A 24371-nucleotide genomic window follows, 5' to 3' on the forward strand; every position below is an offset into this window, starting at 1 on the left:
AGGTGTCCTGGTTGCTCTCTCTTAGCATGAGGCTGCAAAGCTGGCCAAAGCCCCTCCACATCTCCAACCATGCAAGAGACAAAGAAGTGCATCGTATCACCAGGCCAAGATAAAGTTTCTTTGTCTTCAAGGAGTGATTTGCAAAATAGTGAGAGAAATAGCTCAGGTATTCCCTTTTCTCTGCAAGAGACCAGAAGATAGTCCTGCCAAAGTATTCAAACATATTCCTAAATCCAGACCAACTGGCACAAGTTGAATAGGCAGAAGCAAGTGCATAAGTGTCTTATAGAATCACAGCTGCAAGTATAGTATATTTAAAATCGATAAAAAAGGAAGAAATTAAAACTTTTCTCTTGAAGAACATATTAGAAATGCTTTTACTATATTTTGCTTTCCAGTCCAAATGACCTAAGCATGTTAGCCTGTTACATAGAGCATTGTACAAAAAAGGCATATTGATAAGTTTGAAGTTTAAGCTGAGACTGGACCTATTATCCCTAATAGTTCACATGATTCTCTTGCCACTTTCAGAGGCATTTCTTTTCAATTTTTATAGTAAGACAATTAAGGAATATGTTTTATTATTTCACATCTAACCAGTCAGAGAGAAAAAGTTATTATTTTTTATTTAGCACCAGGAATAGGCTTGGGTCATCGTTAACAACATGGTAAAGGTTTAGCAGTAAGAAGTCATTCTGCATAAGGACAAAACTGGAGCTTCTTTCAGTATCAGGGAGCTTTAGTGTACCTACACGTCTTGGTGATTAATTCCAATAACTTAATGGTTAAATGATTTGCCATTACTATTGGATCAACACTACATTGCACATTTTTAGCTGAATTACTGGGCAGTAAGCACACTTTAGCTTTACATAATACATATAGCTGTGTGGAAAGTTCCCCCACAAATATCCATGTGCAAATGTGTTGCTTGTGCAAACAAACAGGAAATTACCACATTACTGAGATTCAGGAGGCACCACTGCTCTGCAGCATCATGGCCATTATAGGGGGATCCTGAAATACAAATAGGGGTACAAACTCAACCCTTCGAAACCCAGCCCCATGAAATATTTCTGAAGGCAAGGATATCCTTCCTATTGTATTTTTCAGCGAGGTCACCTCTGGAGTGCTAATTATGCCTGCAACTATTTCCAAACACTTACCTGCTACAAACTGTGCATAGATGTCTCCTCACTCTTTTCTACCTTTGTAGGTATCTTTAAGTTGCCTGCACTCTGTGAATTCACCTCCAGATGGTACTGGCATTTTAACAGGAGGTTTGGGCCCCAATGTGGCAAGTCACATAGTTGCATGCCTACACTGATTTCTGTGAAACTATCTGCATGCTTAAAATGCAAGAAGTCTGTTAAGTGCTTTTTCTGGATAGGGAATGGGGCATATATCATACCATTACCAGCTCATAAGCTATCCAGTTTCACTCAGGCATCCAGTTTGCTCATGCATGCAGTGTTTTAGACTGGATGATGGGATTAAATAGCCATCAAAATATATGTAGCAGGTGATAAAATATTAAATGCCAAAGTTTTGACATTAAATTTTCTGGAAGAAATTTCTGGCCCACAGTGCCCTGGAGTACAGTCAGGGCTAGCTTCCTGCTGGTTTGGAAGCTTTCAGCTATAATACTCTGATTTAATGACTGAATATTTGCATCCTCAACCTATTGCTGTAAGTTCAAATACTATAAAAGCTTGAAATGCTCAACTGGATGGTAGTTCCAGTGAAATGTTAACAACCCTGATAAGAAGTGCTGCATTTTAAACAAGTGTTTCATGCAAAATCAATAATAAAAAAAAAATTGCAGGTATGGGCATATGCCTTATCAGCTACTATGCACCAGCGTACAAGTAGGCATCTTGAAAGCAACTTTTTGAAATTATAGTTTTTGGGCAGCTTATATGTGATGAAATAGTGACAAAAGAGCACAGAAAATATATATTATCATCAGAGAATGGACTCACTGTTCCAATTTGATTTCAACACTGTTTTGCCTTTTCATAGCCCTCTAGTTTTCCTCTAGACCTACTATGGCATTCTTCCTTCAAATCCAGATTTTCTCTGTCAATACTACTTCAACTGAGAGACATGCTATTTCACCTACTTTTCAGCTTTTAGAACTATTTCGAATCCAACTGAATTGCAATATCTTCCTTCCTCCTGCCCTGTTTTAATTTTCCAGTGAACTCCTTATTCTAGTCTGTGAAAGAACAAAATCCAGATAAGATGCTCCAAAACATTAAAGAGGTATATCTACCATATTCCTTTATGGACTTTCTTTAACACAGAAAATTTAGTAACTGGTAAATAAAAAGTTTTAATATTTACCTAAATTTCCCTGCAATACATCCATTTTATTATCCAAGAAGGAGAATGAAAACAATATGGAGAAGGTGAGAAAAATGTTGAAGTATAAACTATTTTATTAATGTCCCAAAAAGAGGAAATTCAATGTAGTGTTGGCCGTGCTGTTAAGATAATTTCATGAAGTTGTGCTTCTGTGGTTCCATTTCACTACTATGATCTCAGCAACAGAGAGACTTTAGAATGGTGGTATGTCAGGCAAAAGAGAAAACCACCAAGCCTATTTTAAAAGACTATTTTATCCTTGTTGTAAGTGATAAATATAAAATCATTAGTGAGCTGCTCTGATTCAAAAGGGATTCCCAGGCAAGGAAAAAAAAAAAAAGAGAAATCTGTAAAGTCATGGTTGTAATTCAGAAACAAATGTGACACATTCCAGGCAGGAACAGTGAGCTGACAAACATGCACTTAGCACAGCCATATTTTGGTAATGCTTGATAAGCCACCTTGTGTGTAAACTGTTAATGAAACAATTAATTTTAACTACAAGACTTGTAGGTAGAGATCAGACTTCTACCAGACAATTTGTACGGCTGGAAAAGCAGAAAAACTTTTCAGATCTGAAAAAATGCTTACAGATTGAAATATTACCGTTTTGCAGCTGTCTTCCAGAGCTTAAACTTTATGAGTGAAAGAAATATCTTAATTATCTTGAGTATTCCCCATGGCTGCTATGGTTACAATAACACCATCAAAAATGTTTTGTGATGTATTTGCTGGATAAAACTTTGGCTTTGAACTATGAATTTTGATTTCAAACTCCTTGATCTCCTTTTTCTGTGTCAGATTCTCTAGGACTTGCAGATTTCATGTGATGGCAGGATAAGACAGAGCAATGCTTCAGTTCTCAATCTGGGGATGTGTGGCACAGAGCTCTTCCAGTGAAAGACATTTCTCTCTTTCTTGTGTCACGAATCCTGCAGTGTTTTCCAGCACTTGTACAATTAGTGATGATTCTTGCAAGTATTTATGCAGGACATGGTCTCCTTAGTCCCTGGTATTTTGCTGGTCTAACAGTAGATCAGTGATAATCACCTCAGCACAGTTTTTTTTCAACCATTCTTTCATTGTGAGTGTAGTCTAATTGACAATGTATTTCCTAGTTGGTTTGCTGGCATTTTGTATAATTCAAGTTATTTTATTTCTATTTATTCTTTATCAAGTGATTTCCGTCAAAGAAGGAAATAAGAGTGATTATTTATAATTTGTTCCTGAAAAATAGACACAGTTTCTCTTACCACCCTCAGAGCTTAGTAATTTTTAAGCTTTCTAGCTACTGATGTTTGTTGTTTTTATTCTATCTACCAAAGTGTCTTTTTACTTGTCTTTAAACTTTTCTGTGTTAAAGCCTCTGATGTGGAATTAAACAAGCCTCTGATGACTAGTCATGCCATCTGAGAAAGTATTGACTAGACTGAATTCCCCAAGTCCTTTACATCCTGATTTTCTTCTAGTCCCTGTGTTTTCTTTCAAGCTATTGGGGGACTTATGAGTCTCACAAGTTCCTCAAAATAATGAATCTTACTTCAGGGACTGGTTTTAATAATACCTTAAGTCCTCAGCAAGGAACATTACCAAGCTTTTCTGATATTAAAATATTTAACTTCTCTACTGTTACACATTTTCTCTCATTTTTTTGTTCTCTGGAATTAGAACTAAATCTATCAAAAATCTTGATGCAATTCAGTTGAATGGGGGAGGAAGAAGAGAGGCTGGAATGAAAAAAGAGGCTAAAATAAACTCCTTTAAATTTTGTCTGCATTATCAAATGAGTACTACAAATGAGTAATGAAAATCTGTAGAGTGAACTACTTGGTGTTTAGGACATGACACATTATACTCATCTTCAGGAATTCAAATTTTCTCTGATTGGAGGCTGTGGATTGATAACTGAGTATACAATAGAGGCTGGAGTCCATCCATTGAACACTTAGAGCACTTTTTCTAGTCTTTTTTCACCCAAAAAGAATATTCTGAGACTACTAAATAATCTGGACTCTAGTGTGCTACTAGAGACAACTGGGATACTCACCCCAAAAATGCTTTCTTTGTTGTGCCTGACCAATCTGGTGGCCTTCTATGACTGAGTAATTGCAACAGTTGTCAAGGGGTCACCTTGCAAGGGCTTAAAAAAAGGAGGGAGAGGGATTTTTTCATATGGGCAAATACTGTCAGGACAAGAGGCAATGGTTTTAAATTGGAAGAGAGAGGATTTATATTAGATGCAAGGAAGAATTTTTTAATCAGAGGGTGGTGAGACACTGGAGCAGGTTGCCCAGAGAAGTTGTGTTTGCCCCATTCCTGGAAATGTTCAAGGCCAGGTTAGTTGGGGGCCCTGAGTAACCTGATCTAGTGAATGGCATCCCTGCCCATTTCCAGGGATTTGGAACTAGATAATCTTTAAGGTTCCTTCCAATCAAAACGATTCTGTGATTCTATGAGAGTCTGCCAGGTCAGAAAGATCAATGAGGTCCCAGTTGTGAAAAACAGTTACCTAGACGCAGCAAGAGAAGATAAGGATAAATAGCAGTCTGTCATTGTAACAATTGCTACATGGGGCTGTCTTGCTGAACTTGACTGTTTTGAGGCTACCTCTGTAATAGCAATACAATTTGAGATGCAATGGTTTGAATGCCACATGGCTCAGCTTCAGCCTTGAATTCTATTTCATTCACTCAGCCATCCATCCATCCCTCTGCCTGTAAGGACACATGCCGAAGACAAAAGAGATGGTATCCTCAACGGCAGCAAAGACACATCCCCTGAATTTTGAGAACTTACCAGAGAACATCACTAGGTGAGATTAGATCAAAAGCACAACTTTCTAACCACCTTTGAACTTTACTGCTTTTTGAGTATACCCACACAGGGAACATCAGGATAAGTGATGCCACCCTTAAGCATAAATTGACTTAAATTGTCTTGGATTGTGTTCTCTGGTAGGTTAGGTGAAATGGCTGGACAAGAGCAAGGTGTCTGTAAAAGTAGGCAACAGCAACGAAAACCAACAAAATACTTAGGTTAATATTGTTTAAATTCAAAATTCTAAGAAAAGCCATTGCAAAGGAAATAAACTGCATTTTTTAAAAATAGTCTAGTACATGTCAAAACGGCTTTTATGCCAGGAATTCTTTTAACATTCAATAAGTGTAGGTATAACTAATTATGCTTTGGGTCACAACATTATTTGACTAATTTGACAAGAGTTTTCAATAAATTTTAGTAGATTAGCATGTAGGAGATAGAGTTTAGAAACTCAGGCATACAAGAAGCAAGGAGAGACATAACCTGAGATGAAGTTCATTTTGGAAAATGACTGGGGATATTTTAATGCAATCAAGACTGCTAATTAAAAAAAAAAGGAACATTGTGATATACTTGAGATTTAGGAGTGTTCAAATTGTTTGTAGTTGTAATTAATTATTTAATTTTGACATAACTGATGAAAAAACCAAACTTTACTACCTTAGGAGTTAGCAGTGACTTATGATACAAAATGAATTTAACTTCTGTTTCATGACCTTCACATTTTGAAAGATACTAGAGTGAACATTAATTCATCAGATCAAAAACCCTTCATTTCAGTTGATATCAGACTACCTATTAATGTGGTCATTAATCCACAGTTTAAAAACATGCTTTGGGAAGAATTGTGTTGAATCATAGAATAAATTAAGAAACCAACCAATTAGTTAACTCTTTTTCTTTTCCATCCTTTGCAAATGTAGAATCTGGCATGTTGGACCAGTTGTGGTATTGGCTGTGACAGAAGTTAAAAATGTCTGCTGTTCTGGGTCTTGTTACTGCTTAGTGGCTGCCATACTCACTGAGCTCTTTAAGAGGTTGAAAGGAACTGCAGCACTGCCCTGTGATGGCATTGCGGTGATAAAACCACGAGGCAAAAGAATCCATCACCATTGGTGCTGCAGAGGTGGCTTCTGCAGATCCTGTCAGCAGGAAAACCTAGCAGAAAGGCTATTCTCATCACTCTGCTACCAGCTTATAGATGTGACCAGTTACAGGTTCCCTCCCAATATATAATGTGATTGATGTGTCTATTGATGAAGTTCCAGCCCTGCAAGTGGCATCTGAACAAATTGCCACCAAGCTTATGGCTGTGCCTTGGCCTCACTCCTACCAGCTCACTCCCTATGAAAGGGACAAGTGGAAGAATGAAGCCTCTGGCAGCAGGAGCTGGTAGGTGTGTGAGGAATGGAAACACTGAAGAGAAATGGGGCAGGTGCAACTCAAGGAAAAACTCAGTTTTGAATGTGGACGCTTCACACAAAAACAGGAGGGAGGGAGACCTGGGGCATTTTTAGGGTTGGAAAAAAGCTATTCTAAGGCTAGTTTCTAAAAATATATATAAAAAATTTCATTCTGCTCTCTTCAATTATATTGCACATGGCTTTTTTGTGCAGAATTCTGGAAGATGTTTAGGCAGTAGCCCTGAAACAGAGTTCTCTTGTGGGAGTTAGATTGACGCAGTTTCTTTCAAAGGACTGAAAATATTGAGTCTTAGTCATAGAAGTATTTTTAAACTGTAACTTTCTGAAATTAACTGAAAATGAGTGATTTACTAGCTGCTACGAGAAATACAAATTACTAGTAATTTAAACAATATTTAGAATTAATATTCTTGATGATTGACTATTAGCAACTTTTCTACTGAATTCTATTCAGTAGGCTTCATTGCATTTAAGTGTATGTAAGACCTGCCAAAGTTGAAAAGATAAAACTAAGAAATATTTAAATACTGATGAAGTTATCACTGAACTTTCAAAATCTATCATTCCTTTCCTGTGACCCTGTATCTGTACAAGCACTTGTACAGATAATCACACTTGTACGTTTTATACACTGGTAATATCTGATACAAATCAGATGATCATTGTCTGTAGGTGCTGGCAGCATGGTCCTGCAAGACTTTGGGATGTTCCTCCGTGTCCTGTCCTTGCTTTTCACTGATCAGGTTCAGCAGCCTGTCAGATCAGGGTGCCTGCAGAATCTCAGCTGCTTACTATCCTTGTCTGTGGGCCAATGACGATCAGGAGTCATTGTCTAAGATGAAGAAAGATTGGTATTACATGTGATAATAAATTATTTTCGGTCTTGCCTGGATATGAGTATGAAACAGTGGTTTTTTTTTCACTATTCAAACTTTGCAACAATCAAGTTCTTTCACTAAATGAGGTCAAAGTAATAGCCATCAATTCCAGAATCAGCAGAAGGCTCCTCTGGCATACGATATCTTAAAAAGCTATGTCTGATTTCACGCAGTTACTCTCAGTCCTCATGATGGTGATAGAAAGAATAGAAATCCTCTACATTTGTCATGGTAGAACTACTTTGTACCATTCTTGGTACAGTGAGCTCTCTTGTTTCACTGGCTGCCTCATGGAAATACCTTCTGACACTGATACTGCTTACAGGATCTGTGTAATTGAGAGTAATTTACAAGCTTCTCAGGTTCTTAAATTGTGATTGTTCCTCCTTTACACAAAATTTGACCTCTTAGTCTCCAAGTAAGCACAGTGTAAGCAAGCTTTGAGCTAGCTTTCATTTTTTTTTAAAGTGATGCAAGCAACAGCATCTCACTGCAAAGAAAAGGGACAATAGTGCAAGTATTTTTAAAATTGTCAACAGAGCTGCTTCTAAAGAATGAATGCAGGAAAAAGTTACAATGGAGGTTACAAAAAACCAAAACCAACAAACCAGTAAATAAACTGTGAATTAAAGGAAGTGTGTAAGATGGAAGAGGAGTAGTGAAGGGTGTTCCAGCAAGCATCAATCTCTGTGACTCTGCTCCAGTGCAGTGGTTCATGCTTCTGCCTGTAATGGTTTTTCTACAGTATCGACACAGTTTTCATCAGGACTCTCTTCTTACCAGTTGCCCGTGCCTATGAGGCTGTTGGTGTTGCTGAAAGCAAGTTTTGCTGAGGCTGCACACTGACTGGCTGTTAAATCTGGGATGTGTGGTTTTGGGTCAACTAATGTTGACCAGAAGCTTTGACCAGAGAGCAGGAAGAGGGAGGGGAAGCAGGGGTGATTCTCATGCTGGTGGCAGTCCCTTCGCATGAGAACCCCCTGTATCAGTGCTATAGGATTTGCAGGTGCAGGGCAGGGAGGATAACAGTGCAGGGTTTGCAGCGTGGGAATGAGGAGGAAGTGCTGCCCCAGAGGCTCTGGGAAAGGCTGCCACAGCTTGGGTGACCAGGCACAGAGCTGAAAGCCAGCTATGCAGCTTCAGAGAGAGTGGCTGTGAACAGTGCAAAAGGCTGGGGCTCTTAAGGCACCGTGTGACGTGTGGCTTAGTGGATGGTGTTGCCTTTGCCCCAAGGACCAGAGACCAACACAGCTCAAAACCCAACAACAGCAAGTGTAACTCATTTCAGTAGCAGCTGCAGAGGTTATCAGAATAATGCAGTTTGTAATGAAATTAAGTGTGTAAATGGGCACTGGACATCATAAGGGGAAGACATGGCACGTGCATAGGAGCCCTCTAGCCTGGGATGCTACTGAATCCACATCTTCCAGCTCCAGAAATGTCCATCACTACCTATCTGTGGGGTGATCCTGGCTTTTGCTGTGTGGATGTTATTTTCTTGAATATACAGCTGAATTTTCAAAGGACTCCTACAAAAGTGAAGGGTGGGTTGCCACAATACATTAAAAACTGGTCATCATATACATTTATTTCCTTAGATATTGTAAGATGACTTTTCACGCCTCTTGGGTCAATTATTTTGTAGGACATGTTCATATGTGTCTGTACAGAGTAATTTATCTGCGTTTTTAATTCTTACTTTCAATATTCATCTAACCAAAGGAAAAAAAAAAGTGTTTTAATGAACTTAAAGATGAAAAGGAAATAACTTGATTTGGTGGAATGAAAAAACCACCACAAATTTAATTCAATGTGAAAGTAAATGATTATGTTTCTTGATAGAACTCAAGCTTATTCCAGCTTGTGGTTCCAGCTTAGCTTTCTCGAGACAATAGGAAATTAATCTCACCCTACACACTTATCAAGCAGCTTTTGTCTCCATTCTTTTATAGCAGAGGGGTAGCTGTTGGTTCCTTCAGTTTGGATGTAATTTTTCATCTTGTCTGTTGTCTGATGATAAACTTGTGAAATGAAGTATGAATGGTGCATTTGGAAAAATGTGCTGTTTTGCAAGTAAGGGCTAGTTTCGTCTTCAAACAGAGAGTGGAACTTAAAGGCAGACGTATCCTCACCTAACAAAGTAATTACAAGTAATAAAAGTCTTTTGTTGGGAAAAGTCTGAACAATACTTACCTGAGACAAACAGTAAGGAGAGTGTCTGAGATGGGTCTCTGACACAGAGAATGGGAAAAGGAGGCGGTGATGGAACTTGCTGAGCTCTCAAAAAATACAAGGCACAAGGTATGAGGTGCTTGTTAGCCATGCCCATTGGTGTATTCCTTCTGGCCTCTCTGCCCAACCTGTTTTTCCAGTGCTGCCTGAAGGAACATCTCTGAGACCAGCCACCATCAAAGTACATGATGTGATGTTGAAAGATAAGGTGACACTTGGATAGGGCAAATATTTCATGAGAGCACCTGCTCCTAGTTAATGTAGCTAACTAGAAATCATCTTGTCTGATTTCTAGTACAGGCATAAACATGTGGTTGTGTTTCTGTTATGAATATAGGAAAAGGCGAAGGGAGGTGTGTTTTAGAGCTTGTTTATCCCCTCACATTTTTATTCCTGCTGCTGGACATATCTTAACCTATCCTATGATCAATCCTATTCTATGTATTGTATATTGTCACAATATAGTATACTGACACTATTATTATTATTGTAATAATCACAAATTGCTATAAATATTATTTTTAATTATAATTATTAATATATTGTCTGAATTGGCTTAAAATGTACTGCTTCTAGGCTTGCCTAAGAGGCAGCAGGGTGTATTACATTCAAAGGCAAATGGGACACTCAAGGAATTGAACTTTTAAAAGGCCTTTACCTTTTCCAGTGCCAGGGGGATTTGTAACTGCATGTGAAGTGAAGCAAGGAGCAGCTGAAAAAGGAGTGTGAGGAATGAGTAAATGGATTAGTCCATGCCAAATCAAGTAGTTCTGGTTCTAAATGACTAAAAGCCCATGACTTTTTTAGAGTTGTGGCTCCATTCTACCAGTGATACTGTCTTGGTAAACATTTCTTAGAGCAACATTACAACAATGGGCAAACCAGGAACACATTTCTCATGCTTGTCAGTCTTGGCTGCTCCAAATGCTTGGAACACCTGTCTGTTTCTTCTCAGCTGTCACAGAACTACTTACTCCAGATTTATCTTCTCAACCTTACTTCTCTCTTCATGTGCTTGCAGCTCTAACAGTGTAGGCTAAATAGGTGTTTATGTAGCCCTCAAAATTGACTGGTACCTATACAACTTTTAGACTTCAAGAACTTGCTCAGGAAACTTTTTCACCGCATGGAGATGTTTTGCAAAAAGGATATTCACAAAAAGCAGTTATTTATTGTCTAGTACAGTAGGGAACAGATGGCTAGGACTAGCAAGTTCCTAGCTTAAGTGTTAGTAATCTTACCAGCTCTGTATGACACTACTGGGTCTTTGATGGACAGATTTCAATGGGAATGAAAAGGCATCTTCAGACCCCCTGATTTTCATAAGCATTTTAAATTTCCTCACATCAGTGTTTCTCTTCTTGAATCCTGGAGGGCCTGGCTCTACCTCAGCAATCCTGTCTTGGGTTTCAATCCATCTAGCTTTTCTTAGCACACATGGTTCTGCTCTAGGTATTTTCACACAGCTTATAATTTAGCAATTTTCTCAGGCTTCTGAAATGATATAGCTGTGCCATACCAAAAGTACACCTTAAATCATGGGCAACTGAACACCTATCAGGTGAATTACACCTTTTCTTGTATTCAAAGTTCATAGAAAAATTAGTCAGAAGCAGGTGAACTTTGTAAGAAGGGACCCAAAGGGTGGAATTTTCTTGTGACATGCTCCAGTAGATTTATGCTACAGGGAATGAGATGTGCCTCACAGCCTCCTGTTATGAAAGAAAGTCGTAGGCTTTACCTGCTGCATCTTCTGTGCCATGAAAGAATGAGCATTAATCACTTTGAATGTGTAAGTCATGCCTATTTTATAAAAATTTCATTGGCTAAATCATTCCTTTGATATTTTAATCTTTAACATGGCTAATTGCAACATTCATCTTCAGATACATTCAAGTGGCACACTGGGATGTTCCAAGTGATGAGTAGGACATCATAATGGATCCCCTTTTCACTCATCTCATCATTTCTCTTGTTTCACCAGAGACAAAAACATAAAAGTACATCAATATATGAGCTCAAGGAGATGCTGTCTGCAGCACACACAGTTCTGATTTCACTTAGGCCAGATTTGCATGGTGATATTTTTGTTAGACAGTCAGATTTACTCTTCATGTACATGGGTATAAACTTAGGATTGTTGTCTATGTGTAACTATGTTCATTCTTGTTTAAAGAACAGATGTGAGTTGCTTCTTACAAAATTTTCTTTTAACCCATAGGCAGGAGTTGTGCTACCAAAGTTACATCCAGGTCTAATTTATGTTATGTCTGCCTGTGGCATAACTATAAATCTGTATAAAAATGTGCCTGATGTCAATTTAGAAAATTTTCTCATAATTTTTAACATGCATACTCAACTTGCATAGTTTTACAGCTTTTCTTAATGCTTTTTATTTCATATTAAAGTGAGTCATGAAAACCAAATTTTTTTACATTGTACCCCTCATAAATTGACCCCTAAAGCTCCATACAAGAACAGCTGGTTTTACCACTTCTTAAGACCTTATGAAGACATTTTATTTGAAAAAAGAAATGCTGAAATACTAAAATCTCTGTTGGACAATTGCATGACATAGTTCACTCCTATTATGAAGCAGAAGATTTATGGGAATAAAAGCATTATCCAGCTATATGACAAATATTAATTTGCATGTGGTGCTCATTTTATTCAGCTCAGGCTTCTTCTGGAAGTGCCTTCTCAGGTCTGACTGCTCTTGTCTTCTATTCTAAAGGTTTTTATTTTTGAGAAATGTGAAAGAGAATGCAAAGATGTGGAATGCTGCATCGATCGTATAATTTACTAAGATAAATTATGTCAATTATGTTTCTTACTTTTATTGTGAATGTGGGGTGATTTTAAAGTCAGTCTAATAAACTGGTGTTGTTTTTGTCAAAACTGCTGGTTTAGTATTTTCACTTAATAAAATCTCCTAAGTGGATCCAGAGGTGCTTTACTGAAACTATCAATCACTAAAGTTTGGAAGATTTTGTTATCAGAAAACCATTGTTTCTTGGCTATAGTGTCATAATTGATGTTAGCAGTGATAAAACTGGGAGAGAAGTAGTTAGTACAGCTTTCCCTAGGCAGGTATACTCAACATGGAAAAACTTGTTTCAAAATTGGAAAGCAAGAACAAGCTTTCTTTTTGGAAAAAACCATTACCTATTTTAAGACATGGCTTTGGGATATAAATTATATCTCATATAATATTATGATGTTCTATCTTTCCTCATTTAGGATGTCATGTCTTATTCCCACTTTAATGTTTTTGCTATGTTTTTTTGTCTAAAGAATGAGAATAAAGATACTGCTATATGTAAATTCTTTAAGAATATGGGAAAAGACTGTAATTCATCACATTACTCAAAATATAAGAACAAGCTTTCCAAACTCAATTTTGAAGGGACTGATCCTTTTGAAGGGACTGATTCCCTTCTTTTTAAATTGCATGTCAACCTAATTAGATTTCTATTATCATGCAATAGTGTAGACTCTTCATAATAGCCATACTTTATTAATTTCACAATTATTTATAACTTTCAATTTTCTAAATAAACTATTTATGATTTTCTTCTTTTTGTTTTCTGATAATTTTTCGCTCCCTTTCTTTAGCAACTACATTCCTCCACCATGGAAACATGCTGTTCTTTATGCTACAACTTCAATATCCACTGTTCTTCCCACTGAGCCTTTTTGTTTAACCCCATGTCTTAATGACCAGTGCCTTGTGCTATGCAGGAAAGTTTGTACTTTTGTTTTCCTTCATGCTCACTCTGACACATAAGAGGAGATGACTTTGTTCCAAAGCAGACTTCTCTTTCCAAAATTAAGTTGCATTTTCCTTTAAGATCAATAACATACAGGAGCTGTTTTTGAACTCTTTAGTCAATGTTACAAAATAAAATCCTCTTGTGACATTTTAATAAAGATCTCAAAAACCAGCAGATATTAAAGGTTTCTGAATTCTGCCTGGAAGCCAGTCTTTTATTTCAAACAATAGAGGTTCAAGGAAATCTATTTTTGTTGACATTAAGCCATTACTAGAAGCTGGACCTCTAAAGAGAAGCCCCAGAACAGTAACACTGGATTAGGATCCCTTAAGGCCTTGTGCAAAGTGTGATGCCATATTGAAACTTAAAATATTTCTGCCACCTCCACAAAAATCAGAAATAACTCCTACAATTTTCAAAAAATCAGTAACCATGACTGATGGCATTCTCTTTAAATATTTGATTGCATGCTAATTTTTTTTCCTCCAGAAGATCATTCCTCTTTCAGCAGTTGTTATTTTTACATTGAGAGACAAGAATCTCCTGTTTGCATTTTTTAGCACAATTCAGCCCTGGATCAACTACATTTCAGGAAAGCTCCAATATCTTCTACTTCTGCTAGGCTCATATTTCTAGATGTCCACCAGACCTATGTTAATTTTGAACACCATAGTTTTCAAATGAGAATATGAATAATTTTGCTGATGTTAATAAATTAAATAGCCCATTCAACCTCACTAGAAAGCAAAATTGTGAAGAAAGTATTTTTGTGGAGAATAAAATATTTAGTTTGAAATACCTTTTGGCTGAAAAACATCTCTGACTCTAAAATAGTGTTTCTGACAGGACTTATTTATATGAAATATCTTTTAAAATACAATAATACCTATAAGATACGTTTTAGTTACAAGATTTTGTTAAAAATGTCACCATATATAAACCACCATACTTAAATTCACTTACAAATTAGGTGTCTAGTCTAAGCTTTTTTTCTCTTCTGCCTCCCAGTATCTCTAATCAATTTATTTCCGCCAGTTTACTGCAAAGTACCAGTTTATTTGTCAGTCTTATTGGAAGACACAGAAGAACCTGCAGCTGGGAGAGCTCCACTTGGCCACCCATGAAGCACATTCAGAAGTCCAACTCTATGACTGTAATTTCCCAAAAGAACCTGTGTGAGAAGAGTTCCTAATTTCACACTTTGTGTTGCCTTCACTGCATGCTACAAGTTATGGAATAGCTATGTTTTCAAAGAAAAAAATTAAGCTAGAGGGGAATGAGCCAGACAAAAGGGTTATTATTCAAACATTTTAGCTAAATTACAAAGTATGATTCACTGTCATCTGGTTATGATACTGAAACCAAAGGCAGAATGCTATAAAGTGTATCTGCTGGCACTAATGACTGCAGCTCATGGAGAGAATGACGCATATGTGATATTTTTCCTCCAGTGCCTTCAGCTTTGCGAATGTTGAAGGATGCAAAACCTACAGGAAAAGAAAAGCCTCAAACTGTGTTTCCTGCAAGACATAAAATGACCATTATGCTCAAACACACAGGTTTCAAAACATCCAAAAACTCCCTGTCTCTGTCTTTTTAGGAGAAAGTTAAAACATTTTTTATGCTTTATTTCTTTCATACTAGCAGGTTAAATCATGCTGAATTGGAAATGACTTTTGGGCTCAGAATGTAAATCTCAAATTTTAAATTTGCACACCTTATGCTTGTCATGGTTTAACCCAGCCAGCAACTAAGCACCACACAGCCACTGGCTCACTCCTCACCACAGCAAAGAGAGGAAGAGAATTGGAAGGGTAAAAATGAGAAAACTTGTGAATCAAGATAAACACAAATAGTCACTGAAATAAAATAATAATGTTGTAATGAAAATAATAGATAAATTAGTCCAAGAAAGACAAGTGATGCAAATGAAAACATTTGTTGACTACTAACTGATGTCTTGCTATTTCCCAAGCAGTGGCTTCCCACATAACATTCTTGCCAGCCATGTGTTATGGATTATTCCTTTGGTCATCTGGGGTCAGCTATCCCAGCTGTGTCCCCTCTCAACTCCTTGTGCACCCTCAGCCTCCTCACTGGTGGGTAGGGGTGAGAGACAGAAATGGCCTTTACACTGTGCAAACACTGCACAGTAGCAATCAAAATATCCCAGTGTTATTGGAAGGAATTGAAGAGCCCCCTTGCCTATCTCAAACAGTGTTAAGGCACAGATGAGATAGCACCATCCCATCACTCCCTTCTGTGTTCAACTCCAGGCCTGGCAGAGGTGAGGTGTGCCAAATACATCCTGGATAATGCACCCAGACAAAAATTCCCCATGTGAAAGCCATGTGAAGAAGCAACTGCTTGTACACATATCTCCAGTCAAACAAAGATCACCCCAAGTCATGGTCCAAAAATATATTACTCTTCACCTAAGTCTTAGTGTCAAACTAGATAGTATCACTTAGAGGCATGTATCAGCTGCTGTGCCAAATGTCATCATGGGAAGTCCCACATTTCTAACATGAAATTGTTTTGGATTTCTGAAACAGATCTGAAAGGGAAATTTGACAGTATGCTGTCTCACTGTAACTTTCCATCTCCACAAGGAATAAAGAACAGAACAGCTGAGATATGTTGTAGGGCACTGGGTGCATTGTTTAATGTGTTGTGGTTTCTTCACCAGATATAGGAAAGCCAGGAACTTCAGATTGAAAGAGATAACCCTTGTCACAGTGTCTGCTTATCAGAAGTAACAGACAACAAAATCAGTAAAGGCATCCTCATGACAAAGTAATTTCATCTCAGAAATAATGGTTTTACTTTCACCACTCTTACCAAAGGCTATCACTGGACGTCACTGTTCTGAAAGGTAAAGTCACCTTTAGTCACCTTTAGTATCTCCTGTCTGTGTTCAACCAATTGCTCTTGTAACTGGTTTTGGCCTTTAGTTCAAACAATTATTTTACTCATCCTGCTGTTCCAGATCATGAGGTATAGAAAACAAGCATAAACCTCTGAGACTTTTTTGAAAAACACCCCAAATTTGGTTGAATTTGGATAGTTCTCCCTACTTCTGATTCTAGCATTTTTTGTTACTTTCCCCCCCCCATTCTTAGTCCAGTCTGAATATCTTATCTTTCGTGGAAACAGCTGGTGAGAGTTGTATTTCAGGCCTTGTTATGAGCCTGGAGAAGGGCATTAGCATTTCCCTCTTTCCCCTGGAAAGGCAAAGCCTTACATGTATTACAGCTGTGTGTGCTTCTCACGCAGCTTTAACCTAATAACAGCCCTCAGTAATCCCAGGAGCTTTTCCTCTGTTGCTTTCTAACTGAGAGCAGTGCTTCCTATTTATAAAGAATACTGGTAAGAAAAAAAAAAAAATCTATGGATTTGTGCAATTCAGTGTTGACACATTTCTATTGCTCTAGTCCCCTCTCTATTCTTTATCAGGTTCTTTCTGTTTGGCAGCCTTTTACTGCTTCACATCAGCCACATCTCCCCAGTGGGTGTCCCTGGGAATGCTACAGGCACAGTCCCACACTTTGCCCCAGGTCTCTGAGGGAAAATATGATATCTGCCTAGCCCTATGATCAGTCCCTAAAAATTCCACATTAACTGATTTTCTCCTGAAAATCTCTTCAGGAAACTTGTTTTTTATCAACATTGCCTAGTACCCACCATATTTTAGCTGTCTTTTATCATGTTGTAATTCTTCTACTTATTAAATTGTTTAGCTGATTTAATAACTTCCACCCTGATAACATATGAAATATTCTAACATAATATCTAGCTCTCTGTAGAGGTTTCAAAAATTTTCTGCCAGCAACTCCACATTTAGTTGCAGATATTCCTTCCCTACCTGAAGAATGCAATAAATGCTGTAACTCTTACTTGCCATCTATTCTGAGAAAAATTTTTTTACCACTGGCTACTAGTTAACCTTATTAAAATCAAATTAATTTGAAAAGAAGATGCTATAGATAATTGAAGTTGTATTTTATTCCCTTAATTTTTCAATAACCTACTTCTTTTTAAATTTATGAAGTCAGACTAATGGTGTTGTCAGGATCATGTTTTCCTCCTTCATACAAAGCTGTAGTTGTTATCCCAGAAGCTACTCTACCCAGCTCAGTGGGTTTGCATAAAATATTTGCCTCCAGAACTGTGGGTCTAAGGACCCGTTTTCTAGGTTGTTGGGATGAAGATGATTTGGTACTTCAGCCTGACATTGAACCCCTGACATATTTGCTTCACATTTTTCTTTTAAATTAAATAGTAATGTATCTCAGTTCCCTCTATTATTCCCTAGGGAAGGATGAAAGTAATTCACACAAGGAGAGCCAGCCAAAAGTCATTGATTTAGAAATTTTTGAATTAAATCTCACTGCATAGGCGTATATTATATGCAAGGTTCACTAGGACTTTCTCAAATTTTCCCTCAATATATTTCAGATAATATAGTTTAAATTTACACTTAAAAATGTCTGTCCCTAGCTGGCAGATTTGCAAATGAAATTGGGGAGCTAAAATTCCAAGGTCCTTTCTTTATAATTTTAACCATCAGTAAAGCATTTGCTACTGGAAATAACTTTCTACCTTATTGGAGAGATAATTGAGCTTCTTTCTCTCTTAAAACAATTGTCTCTATAAAATTAAAAAAATAACATGTAGGCAAGAGAAAATGTGTTGAATAAAGAGAGAAGATACAACTCAGAAGCAGAGCCATTGAGTGAGATTGGTTAATGGAAGGTGAGAATTTGACAAGATTGTTTTTCAATATGGTGCTAAAATTTACATCTGAGGTTTGTGCCTGTCTTTTGTAGTGTTGGTAAATATCACATTAACTTTTTAACACACCATTTCCAAATTCTTTTCCTGAGTATAAATGTTCATGCCCATAAATTTGAATGCTTGTAATTTTCTCAAGCAAATATGGTTTAAATTATACTCTTTTTATTTGAAGTCATTGTCTGTGTCCTTTCCCTCCGCCTCTCATATTTTTATTTAAGTTAGACAAAGATTTTCACCAGGGGAAAATAATAATCTTTGTTCCTTGTTAGTTGCCTTCTATTCTATTATTTTAGAGACACTATAACTAATTTTTCCACCCTCTCTATTCATACATTTAAAAAGTCATATTGTCATTATGTTCACTTCAGACACACCATTTTCATATTTGTCCTCTTCATTCAAATTATGAGCTACAGAGTTCTGGAGTGTACCAGACACTGAATTTCCATTAGTTTCAAGAGAAGTTTACTAAACTCAAGGGCTGACAGACACTTAGTCCTCAGTTGGCCTTTGGAAATCATTCCTATGAAAGCACAGTATGTAGGGGTGGAGTCCATCTATTAGTCCTGGCAGTGTGTTATTTGCCTTATGCACCCTATTTTTTAATGTAAAACTTGTACCAGAGATAAAAGCTACTTTTCCGAGGTGAATATTTATGGATTTAGAGTTTGTTGGACTTAGGCATCAACTGGTTGAAAGTATTTTTTTCTTTTTTCCCTACATTGGAAAAAAATCCTCTGTTAAAATTAAGATATTAGAAGGTATTTTCTTGCATAAAGGCTGACTGAGCTGGATTTTATGACTCCCACAATATTAGCAACTTCAGCAATTTTACTTTCTCAGCATACAACAAAAATATCTCAAAGTATTAATTCCTGCCATGTGAGAATCCTCAGCTGGCACTAAGGCCCTGTTTCCAAAAGTAAGATGATGCTGGAAAACCAGCAATGAGTTCTGTGAAGCTGCTGTAAATGAGCAAAAGTAAGATAAAGCTCTGTTATTAAAATAGTCTGGGGCAGAAATGCAATTATCAAAGCAGGAAAAACTGTATTTCAACTGATCTTCAAAGAATTCTGTAAAACATTATAATCCCTTGCTATTACCACAACTGAAGTTTAAAGATTAGTCTAGCTTTTATGTGTGCTAGAGGGAAGATTGCTCCCCATTCTACTGGAAACACAGGAAGAAGGCACGAATTTTGATTTCCTTGAATATATTTGAAGTCAGTCATGCACTTCAGTGTTTTCTTATAGCAGAAAAGAGTAAGCAGGCATAAATCACTGCTATGTATAGTCATGATTTAACTATTTTTAAAATGAGAATTAAACATCAATGGCTAAAGGGAACATGAAAAACTTGCTATCCTTGTTTTTGCTAGGAAATAGACTTCCTTAGTGCAGCCATCCTTTATTTTTTCAGTAATAAAGCAATAAGTCTTGTTGAAAAATGTGTTTTACTTCATACTTTATTATTGTGAACACAGTGAGGATATTTCCAACTAAAACTGTTGAACAGATAATCCCAATCAGAGAAAGAAATCAGACCTGGTAATGGTGCCATCCCCACCAAGATCTAATAATCAAGACTGGTGTACAATTGTGACAGAAAGGTTGAAATTCACTCATTCTTCACTGGTTTTAGGACTTGGTTCTGCAGTAGCAAGACAAATTAATTATTTGTGGCTGATAATCTGAAATCAATATCTAAATCTCATATCTAAGTATATACTATTCTTTAATGATTTTTAAAAATTTTTTCACTGAAAAACTTTGTATATCCAGGATTGTACTTGAAAGAACAAGACGATGTTATTTTCAAAATTAAATCTGTGACGTAATAACTCCGTTAGAGTTTAAACAAATTTGTAATCATCCAAGATATGCCTTTCAGTAATATAGTGCTTATTCTAATAAAGTACACTGTCAGCTCCTTCTCTTAGCTGGGGTGATCTAAATCAGTCCTCCAGTCAAACCCTCTAATCAAACCCCTTCTCCAGCTCAAGATCACTCTTCCTTGTCCTATCCCTGCATGTCCTTGTGAGAAGTCCCTCTCCAGCCTCCTTGCAAGCCCCGCTTAGGTTGCAGAAGGATGCTGTAAGGTCTCTCCAGAGCCTTCTCTTCTCCAGGCTGAAGAGCCCCAGCTCTCTCAGCCTGTCTCCATAGGAGAGATTCTCCAGCTCTGATCAATTTAGTGGCTCTCTGGTCTGTTTTCAACAGGTGAGTGTCTTTCTTGTGTCTGGAACCCTAGAGCTGTGCACAATACTTCAGGTGGGGTCTCACAACAGCAGAGTAGAGCAGCAGAATCACCTCCCTCAACCTCCAGCCATTCTCCTTTTGATGGAGCCCAAGGTGCAATTGGCTTTCTGGGCTGCAAGTGCACAAATTGCTGGGTCCTGTTGAGCTCTTTGTCCACAAACACCCCCTTCTCCCCAGGACAGCTCTCTGTCACTACTCTGTCCAGCCTGTACTTGTGCTTGGGATTGCCTAGACCCAGGTGTAGAACCTTGCACTTGGCCTTATTGAACTTCAGGAGGTTCTTCACTAAACTGTAATTTTATACAGGCTAAGAATTATCTTTCCCTTTTTGTTGGTGTGGCAATAAAGGTGGAAAGGCTGGTGATTTTTCTAAGGTTATTGAAACAACTCAAAGATTTCACTGTTAAAACTCCTCAAAAAACCTGTTTACAAGTTTTTTAAAATAAGTGTGCTCTGAGCACTATCTAACCTAGTAATCTTCCGCACAAACAAAACTGTTATCTTGTATCATAAATAAGTTTGAATGGGTGTGCTGGGACTCTGGTGATACTGAGGTGCTTCTAGCAAAAGTGTCCTGGCTGTTTTTCTGTGCTTCCCTTGGAGAATTTGCAAGTTTTTTTTCCTGTGAGCAGCATGCCATGTGTAACCTCTTGGGATTATTGTTTAAACAGTCAAAATAAATAGCAGCTGTGGAACAGGTCAATTTAATTTGCTGACACAAATGTGAGAGAAATGTAATTTACCTGTTTATCAACTGTGCCCGTCTTGCAAGTGATGGAACTTTTTTCTTATTTCTAGGAAGAAATTAAAAGAAATTATATTAAAAAAAAGTATGAGATGGTTCATATACAGGACTGGGTTGTATTAACAATTTTGTGAGGGCAGCTGTGTTAAAATCAAGAGAAGGAGAGAAAGAAATAAAATAAGCAGAGATCTACCTATGTGGCCAAAGAACTGAAGAACAAGTTTGGACTGCAGAATACCTGCCTCAGCTATGCATAGCATCACTAACCCAAACCCTTCCACCATCAAGGAACAAGGCCGTCCACAGCATGATGACAAGATCAGTACTGGAAATTTAAGGTAAATGTAACTGCTTAGGTCTTCCTCTTACATCCACCAACGCTGAAGACCTTGAAGAGCACATAAATATAAACAGTTGAGGTGCATTTTTATAGGGGTGTATACAGGACACTTCCTATTACTTGGACATAGTAATTTTGGAATGGCCAATGAACTGGACACCAAGTTAAATGAGAATGCAGAAACATTATTATTTGGCTTGCTTAGGGTCTGCCCTGGTATTTTAACCCACCGGGATTTTATCCCAGTTCCTGGAGAATTATTATTTATGCTTCTTGTATTGAGGTAATTGTGGCAAGGCTTTGGTAGCAGGGTGACTGCAGGAGTGAGAAGCTGCCAGAAGCTTCCTCCATGTCCAACAGAGCCTGAACCAGCTTACTTCAAGAGGGAACCACTGATGGCCAAGTCCAAGCAACAGTGGGAGCACCTCTGGGACAGCAGATTTATGAAGAGGGGGGGAATGTTACCGTGGAACAGTGATTGCGGCCAGAAAGAAGCAGGAGTATGTGTGAGGAACAGCTCTGCAGACACCACTGTCAGCGGGGAAAGAGGAGGAGGAGGAGGTGCTACAGGCACCAGAGGAAAGATTCCCCTGCAGACCATGGTGCAGACCATGGTGAGGCAGTATCCTGCTGCAGCCCATGTTGGCCTGTAGGACAACAGATTTCCACCACCCAGAAGAGTGGAATGAGAAAGGAGCAGCAGCGACAATGCGATGAACTGATTGAGAGTCCTATTCCTTGTTCCCCCTGAGATGCTACAGGGAGGAGGATATGACTCTGGAATAAAGCTGAGCCAGGAATGAGGAGGGGTGGAGGGAAGGTGTTTTTGAGATTTGTTTTACTTTTCATTATCCCACTGATTTGGTTAGCAATGAATAAATTAATGTTCCCCAAGCTGAGTCTGTTTTCCCATTATGATAATTGAGTGTCTCTCCCTATCCTATCTCTACCCACAAGCCTTTCACTGCCATATTCTGTCCCCTCTGTCCAGCTGTGGAGGGAAGTGACAGAGTGGCTTTGGTGGGAGTTGGGAGTTCAGCCAGCATCAACCCTCCACACTTTTATATTTCTTTTCCCTGCAATTACTGTAGCACACTGTTTGTGCCCCCACATAACAACCTGATGGACAAAACTTCAAGCCCAGGTAACAGGCAAGTGATGTCACATTTCCTTGTAAAGCATAATCCCCATTGCTCTTTCTGTGTGATGCACTGCCTGCCACCAGGAGAGGTATGAAAGCTTCTGGCTAATCCTGCTTTCTGCTTTATTCACAACAGATTCTTGTTTTCTTTCCTTGACTTCCCATGTAGTCTACTGCCTCCTGAGTTGTATCAGAGACAGCTGCAGGTAATCTGGATTTACACTTTACTCAATTTTCACTCTTACTCGTTCAAGAGAAGAACTGTAACTTTCCAAATAACTACTTAAATTTCTCTTTTTAATAAGACTTCCTATATGAAATAATAACCTTGATTTAAGAAACCATGGTGGTATAGACAAACATAAGTCTTTTTGATAAACTCCTTTCTTTGGGAAGATGGGCTGGGGGTTGGGGTGGGGCTAGGGTAGAGATGGAATTGAATGACAGAAATGTAGAAAACATTGAAAATTTTGCTCAAAATATGATGTTTTCATTAAATCACTGAATTTTAATGACTTTGTAGCAGAAGATTTGCTTGGAGATTTCTATGTAAGACAAATGTAAATTCAATAAAAGAAATATTTTTATAGACTTTTTTTCTATAAAAACTCTAGCTACTCCTTAGCTGGTACTATAAAGAAGATACTTATTGAATCTGAATTAAACTATAAATTGAAGATATTTTTCTTCTATATGGGATGACTTGACTTCACATGAGTCCGATATTAAAATGCAAAAAAATAAGGCAAAGTGTCAGAAGAAAGAATATTCAAACACAATAGCCCTACTTAATTTTTACCCCTTATATTGGGGGGTAAAAATTAAGTTGGGGGTATATTTTACCCCAAATTCTTGATGGTTATGCTGCACAAAACCTTTAGAAAATCCCATCTATATTTAATTTTACTCACTTTTTTAGCCACAAATTTATTTGTGTCTTCTTCAGTAAATGTGAGGCAATGAATGATCAGGAAAAAAAAAAAATCTGTCTCTTTTTAACAAGTAGAAAACATAGAAAAATCACAATTTTTTCAAAAAGTTGAATTACTGACTTGAAACATAGCTTTCATATCCCACAAATATTTCCTTACTCCTTTTATTTTCTTATTTCTACAGTCGCTATCCAAAGCACTTTGCCTTAAATAATGCCACAGCACCATTCTCTCCAAGACAGGGTAGGAGAGAAAGACTCCCACCGTTTCCCCATGCAACTAAGCTTTTTCAGCATCCACTGAGACCACAGGCATACCTTTTCTCTAAAACCAACCATCAATCCTAAAGTAGTGAATGTCATTAAAGCAAAACAAAACGAACAAAACAACAGGCAAAACCAAGAGAGCAAAAACCAAAGGGGGGAAAAAATTCGCTATGTCTGATTGCACACAGATCCCAAAACTTCCGAAATCCGCAGCATCCTCAGGCAGGGTCCCGCGGCGGGATCCACCTGCCCAGCTCCGCCTGTCCCCGGGGCTCCCGGCGGCGTTCACCCCCCAGAAGCTGCCCCGAGCCGGGAAGTGCTGTCTCGGGACCGCAGTGAGGGAGAGCTCACCTGCAGCCTGCTCGCTCCCAGCTCCTCGTCCCGGACCCGCCGCCTTGGCC

General features: G+C 38.0%; 1 long non-coding RNA gene across 3 annotated transcripts; it reads left to right on the plus strand.

Moving 5' to 3' along the window:
* Positions 1 to 2545: 2545 nt before the first annotated feature.
* LOC135298037 (uncharacterized) lies at positions 2546 to 23078 on the plus strand. Of its 3 annotated transcripts, XR_010360002.1 has the most exons (5): positions 2546 to 2631; positions 5062 to 5179; positions 16184 to 16369; positions 21345 to 21629; positions 22909 to 23078. It is a non-coding gene; the product is annotated as an uncharacterized LOC135298037 (long non-coding RNA). The 3 variants fall into 3 exon arrangements; XR_010360001.1 differs by lacking the exon at positions 22909 to 23078 and having other exon boundaries at positions 21345 to 21719; XR_010360003.1 differs by lacking the exon at positions 22909 to 23078 and having other exon boundaries at positions 2559 to 2809; positions 21345 to 21719.
* The last annotated feature ends 1293 nt before the right edge of the window (positions 23079 to 24371 follow it).

Source organism: Passer domesticus, chromosome 3 (assembly GCF_036417665.1).
Source record: "Passer domesticus isolate bPasDom1 chromosome 3, bPasDom1.hap1, whole genome shotgun sequence".
Classification (NCBI taxonomy): domain Eukaryota; kingdom Metazoa; phylum Chordata; class Aves; order Passeriformes; family Passeridae; genus Passer; species Passer domesticus.